Below are 7,050 nucleotides of genomic sequence, written 5' to 3' on the forward strand. Positions count from 1 at the left end.
GATAATGTGCACCTTGTGGTCCCCCAGCCCTGGCCAGCCGGGACGGGTAATTAGTTCGAGAGTTCGAAATCGTATCGAATTGACACAATTTATCGCCCACTTGAACCCGATTCCATTAGGTCTAAATTAACCTGTAAAAGCTAAATCGCACCAAATTAGCGAACGGTTCCGCGCGCGTTTATGTTCCGTTCGGCCTGCGACCGACCGACCGACCGGCCACCGGCACCAGAAACGCCTCGAACGGCTCGACTAACTTGCTATTCTTCTCCGGCGGCACTTTATTTGAGTTTTGTTTCTTTTTCCTCACATTTCGATGCCCCGAACTCCAGCGGTGGCCGGACCCCGGGTTAGGGTCCAGCATAAAATGGTCACTGCCAAGCCGTGCTGGCCATACGGCCGCTCGGTAATTTATTAGCACCACCGTTAAGAATTCACTGCCCCATTCGCTCTGCGTTCCTTTCTCTCGCGCCCTCTCTCTCACTCTCCTTGTGACACATACCGACACGGGAAGCGGAGTTGGTCGAGCTTTGGAGGTGCCGTTCCGCCGGTTCCACGGGCGGTGCACCGAAGATTGCACCTGGACTGCAATGATGCATGTTTTCCGGATTATGATAAACGGCCGACCACCGGCAAAGCGTGACCACAATTTGTGTGTGTGTGTGTGTGTGTGTGTCTCCCTCGGGGGTTATCTATTTGGCAAGAAAACATACAAAAAACGAAAAACCGTGGCGCAGTGGCCGTGCGGCACTTGCGAAGGATATTAATCATTTCGCGCCATTCATTTTCCGGTCACGAAGTCCCGTCCCCGGTCCCGGGCGAGCGCGGGTTAGCGGCGACATGCATCGGATGTGTGAAGGAAGTGTAGGTACGGATGGGAGCGCCCCAAAACTTGCCCGGTGACTTCTGTCCGCGAGGACAAAATGAGCATAACGGAGCGGTTCACGTATGCAGCAGCTTCGGTCAGTCACAGTTTTCTGTGCGGCGCCTTAAGCTTGCACGCCCGAATCGCCCAAAAATTAGCCACTCCAAGGGGCAGTCGGGAGCCGGTGAAACCGCGGTGGTGACCAGCACGACACTACGCCACGCCGTTCGCAGTGCTGATCCAGAGAATCGCAAAATTTATGGTGATCTATTTAAAGTTTACGGTCCCGGGTCTGGGGTCTGGGGTTGTAAGGACGCCGTGACAGCCGTGGGTTGTGTTTAAACTAATTCTGCTACTACTTAATCGGCATTGGCCCAGCTAGCGCGCCCATAGTTTTTGCTGTTTGCTCTTCGCTGCGGGAAAATGGCAACAAAAATGTACATTTACGTGTTGCATTTGGGTTCGTTTAGCCGGCGATGTAACCGCCGCGTGGTTTTCCGGTTTCCACCGCACATGTAACACGATCTGGCGCGATGTTAAATATTTGAACACCGTGCGTGATGACCGCAGAATGTGTGCGTTACACGAATCGGTATGATTATTCTCGAATTAACACTAATTAATTGTGTTACAACAATTTAACCGTTTCAAGGTTCTGAAAATATTTTCCCCGACCCAAATTACCACCGTTCCCAGATTCGTCGGAAAACATCCACTGCGTTATCGCACCATCAGATAAATTAATTATTAACTAATGACCTCAGTTCCACAAAATGTACCTGGTTCTGATGCTGAACTTGTTCATATTCGTTTCATCCGAAAACCACAATCGACCGTGGTGAGTATGTTTTGTAGCGAACGAATCGCCACTGCCGCGTAGCATTGCGGTTCCGGATCGTGAATCGAACGGAACTGTGCAACGTGCCACCAGTGCAGTCCGTATCTAATTTCGCACTGCAAATACTATCACCGAGAGAGGAGAAGATAAAAGTACATCCTGGTCGCCGCTAAACGCCGGCCGCCGTAATGTACCTTCGTTCAATTACACTACCGCTTGCGCCTGCTTTTGCAGCGCATACCCCATTTAATGTCTTTCGCACGGGCCGCACCCTTCCAGCCACCACCTTACGCCTTCTTAGCCCGGGCCCGGTTCCTGCAATTAGCCACAGAGCGCAGAGCCATTTAAAAGAGTTATCAAGGCGCAAGTTCGCTCACCCCGACACCCGGAGAATAATTGCCCCAAAATTAGGCCCCGCTAGGGAATCGGCTTCTTTGTCTGGTTAAAATGCAATTTTAGTCCACGCCGCCACTCGCGCTGCCACTGGGCGCACAGTAACCGAGACCTAATTGAGCAATCTTCGATACTTCCGCCGGGCGGCGGGTCCCGAAGGAGGATTGGCGTTCGCGCAGCAAAAACTCCCAACGCCCCACGGTTGGGAAATATAGCCAAAAGCAGCCACTCCTGGCGCGAGTCCACGAGCCGGGAAATGTTTTCTTCGAAACGCCACCAGCAGACCGGAGGACCGCCGGATTTCGGCGCTAATCAACCCGAAAGGATAAAAGTGTGAAAGCGATGTGATGGGCCCGGTTTGGCCGCGCGCTTGCTGCCCGTTCGACCATTAACCGTAATGAGCCGCTAATGGTGTGCTGTAAGTAAATCGCTCTCGAAACCTACCGGAAGCCCATCAGGCCGAAATCCAGGGCCACGGGCAGCGGCCGCCGGAAAGAACCGTAGCGGCCTTCGTGCCAGCGATCAAAGCGTCTTGGGCGTGGGAAGACGGCCCAGGTTCCCGGTTGGCCAGCCAGCGGTAATTACCCAGCCTTCGGGGCGGGTGGAAAAAAGTCAGACACCAGATGCCGCTGGCTGCCTCGCACGGTGGCTTTAATGGGATCATTGTAAATTGAATTAAAGAGCGGCCCCATTTACTTGCAGTTCCCGAATTCGCGAACCAGTCCGGACGCCGCCGCTACCGCTGAACGGGTGGACCGGGATTCTGAAGTGGCTGAAGTGGCTGTTGACGGGCTGGCTGAAAAGAGGAATTATTAGCTGCCCGGGCCACGAACCGGACAGCCATTAGCCGAAAGCGGGGATTACCAAATGACAATAAAATGTAAAATTCACTTTAACTTTCCAGATGTTCCAGAGTGTAGCACGGTACACGGTTCGGTTGTTTCCTTAATTCGGAGTATGGTTTACGAATTCCCGACACCGCGCCATCTCGTCTTTGAGGGAATTTGATTGTTAGTAAGTGGCCTGTATTGCCTGCCTGCCATTTACTTAGTTGTTCGCGTAAACGAAGCAAAGGTTGCATGATCATTTGGCGTATTGAACGGATATTGAGCAACGAACCGATATTTTGATAGCACTAATTCAATAAACATATTGAAAAAAAATAATTTTTTAATTTATTTATTCATACATACAGTCAACCGATCACAAGGCCACAAGCCAAGGCCAAGGCCAACAGAGGGAAAACTTAAAACTTGTTACAGGAGGGTCGATTAAGGCAGAAAGTGAAGCATAATCTTCACAATAGCAACTCTCGTAACACAATGTTGGGCATTGAGACTGCGGATGACATACAACACTAACATGTCCGAAAATTGGACGAGAATCTTGATGATCCTTGAAGGTACTAGGTCTATACATTGAGAATGGGACTGTTTTTAACACACAAAAAAAGTTTATAAAATTTCAAGGCGATTTTCTATTTTATTCAAAGTATGTGCCATCGCTAGCTATACATTTCTCCTATCTCTCTGCTAAATCATGGATTTCAAGACGAAAGAATTCTTCATTTTTTTAAGTAAACTAATTAGTCATCCTATTTCGACTTTCTCGTAGAAAAACAAAGGGCTGCTCAACCAATACGTGTCCCATCGATGAAAAAGAATGATATTCGGAAAGAACCAAGTCTGGTGAATAACGCGGGGAGGGATAGCAGCTCCCATGCAAGTGATTTGATAGTATCCTGAAACAGTTTTGTTTTTTGGGACGCCTGGTGCTTGTTGCCACGGGCCACCAGGCGCCTCCATTTCAGAAAACAGGAACGGCTTTTTGGTCATTTTCGATCAATGCATGGTTCAAATTGATCATTTGTTGTCATTAGCGATCGGAATTAACGTTTTCATCAGGTTGTAGGAGCTTGTGAAAAACCACACCTTTCTGTCCCATCAGAAAGTCCGCTTTTGGAGTCCTTGGACGCTTTTTTTTTGTAAAGTCAAAATCGCCATTTTGAAACTTTTTAAATCACTCAAAGCACTGCGATCTTCCAAACACAAGTCCCGACAAGCATTTGGTCCGATTTTGAAGCAGTTTTCTTCAAGAGGAGCAGAAAAATTATAATCCCCGCAAAACGTCATTTTCAGGCACAAAAGTTGACATACTTTAACCCTTTCAATGATGGGTTGCAAACCGAAATAATTTTTTTTCCGACCTGAAATCATTTACCTGATGTCAAAACAAGGTAATGTAGAATAAACTGCTAAACTGGGAAGTTCCAATCGGCAGGTACAGCCAGCTTTTTAACAGTCCCATTCTCAACGTATAGACCTAGTAAGCCTTAGAATCTAACACAACACCTAAGTCACAAACCGCATCAACTGTAAGGATCATTGAGCCTTGAATCTTATAAAACAAAAGCTCTGTCCTACACGAAAAGGATAGCACTCCATTACAGTAAGATCAACGATCAAATATACACCATAGATGACAGTCAAGGTGCAGGGCTCATTAAGGAACCTTCTAACGGAAATAAGGCCATTCCCGTGTATTATTGTAAAAGAAGGAAACACAGAAGAAAGCACAGTATGTGGCCGTTTCACTCTTCTAACTACTTTCCGAGATGATGCCGAAACCGTGCCCCAGAAAGAAATGCGAGCCTTCAAACGACGAACCAATTTACGTTTACTTTTCAAAGTAGCCCCAGCCAACCGCCATTTTGGTTGGGAAACGCACCGCAATTCAAAGCCCCATCGCAGCGTCACGGCGTAAGACTCAAAAACCCACAAAGCAATCGTCTTGATTAATTTCAGTTGATTGCAATTCCAATTATTTTTATTGCTCACTGCCACCATCCGGCCCATTAGCTAATCCGTCGTCAGCGGACGGCCAGCCTTTCGGAGCGATTCCCTTAGTTTGAAGCGATTTCTCTACGGCGCAGCGTTACAGCTAATTCAATTACAGTCACTCCGGAAGTGTCCTCCGGAGCAATTCGAATCATTTGCCGAGCGTCTCGGGACGCCTCCCGATATGATTGTTGCGTATGGTTACGAGCTTGTGTGCGTTGTCAAAGTTCAGAGCCGCAGTCCGCAGACCGGCGACAACTTACAATTGTCCCTCGGCCCACCGGTGCCCGGTGAGCGTGCCGGCCCAAAGGGCCACGGAAAACCCACCATTAATCGTAATGTGGATTAGCAAACTTTTCGGTTAACCGATTACTTCGGAAGGTGGAAGTTTCACTCCGAAGCGGGGACCTTCACGGTCACGGGGGTCTTCAGGCCGGCGGCCATCATCGCCATCTAGATGCGCCGCAAAAGTTCGGAGCCGACCGAGATCGGTGTAAAATTTAATGCTTAATTAAAAGTTTCTTGTTTTGCGTCGACTTGCGAGGGCCCTTGGAGGGCCCTTACCTTCTTAGCTGCGCCTGACGGCTGATGAAATGTTCGACCGTGCACGAGAGGGGAGCGAATGGAAATGGTCCAGCCCCCCCAAAAAGGGAGATGCTTTTCGTGGGATAAAAGTTCGATTTGAATTCACCCGACGACCGATTCGACCCAAAAGCCGACGACACTCTCCGCAAGGGTGCTTTGCGCCCGGGATTCAGGGTCATTATATCGAGGTAAGAAGTTTATCGTTCGCCATTTCCGGTACTTTCGATTGCAAACCGCGGCACTACGCGGGTCCGCGGCACCAAACATTCCTGCCGCCGGCCGTCAACCCGAGCGTTGCCCGAAAATGGCGATAAGCGAACGAGCGGCGAAAATTTTCGCAACGGCCCGCGGTGTGGAGGGACGCGGATTTCAAGGACCCGCTCGTTTAATGGCTTCCGTTTGAACGGTCGGTTACGGTCGATCAATCGAGCGCCCGGCCCGGCGGGATGCACCGGGAATAGTGCCCGAAATGTTGTCGGTCGCCGTCACCCGGCGACCGAGTTTTCGCGAACCGTGAGCACCGTGCGGCCCAGTTCCCCAAACCGGGCGTTCGTGTTTGGAAATCGTTTATGTGTTTTTTTTTTCGTTGCTGTCCGCCCCGCGATGTATTATCGATCACCGGATGCAGACGACAGACGACGGCCACCGCAGGGCTGCAGCTCGCTGCAACGTGCAATCAATCAAATTCCATTAAGATTTTGAACCGAAAACGAACGGAAACCACATCCAACGGACCGGGAGCCCGCAAATATTTGCACTTAATTAGAATTCTGTCCATTAATTATGCGCTTTAAGGGTTGTGGTTGGTGCGCCGCGCAGTGTTCGGCTGTTCGGGTCCTCGGGGTCCTGCACCGCCGAATTGAGAAGGCACGGTGAAGGATGCTGTTTTTGGCAAGCTTTGCCGGCATGATTGAGTGAACCTTCACTCTATCGAAGCACATTAGCCAATTGCCATCTCCTTCATGACGCTCAGCAATGGCTGGGCAGGGGATATTTCCCGTTTTAATCTTTCAATCTTAGAAGAACGGATCGGGCCGTATTTATAAGTTTTGGTACTAATTGGCGACAAATTCTTGTAATTGATTTTGACAATCTTCACTTGATCTCAATTTCTAATTTCTCAGGGAGTGTTGCAATTCGAGAAAAGGTGATAATTACTCCCGGAATTTTTGGCGAGCCGCTACACACGTGTGTGAGTTTGCGTTGTTCTGATGGACACTTCCGTTCACGTCCGGAAGAATTATTTTAGTAGGGAATGTCACCTTCACAACAAGCATAAACTTGAAATTATTTGATCAATACTTTACGAGATCATTACAGCCATCCAGTGGGAAAATAATGGTGTTGCGAATGCAACTGGTAGCCAAGTAGATGGGAAAAAAGGTAGAAAAGCGATGTTAGGTTTCTTAATCTCCGCTTAGTTTCGGGAGTTTCTGGAGTTAAAAAACTCGTGTATTTCTCGCAATTTCTAACACTTGACTCGCTCGCTTGCCCCTCTTGGCTCGACCGTTTTATCTCCTGGTCCGAATAACACT

The sequence above is a fragment of the Anopheles cruzii genome, chromosome 3 (genome assembly GCF_943734635.1).
Source record: "Anopheles cruzii chromosome 3, idAnoCruzAS_RS32_06, whole genome shotgun sequence".
Lineage (NCBI taxonomy): Eukaryota > Metazoa > Arthropoda > Insecta > Diptera > Culicidae > Anopheles > Anopheles cruzii.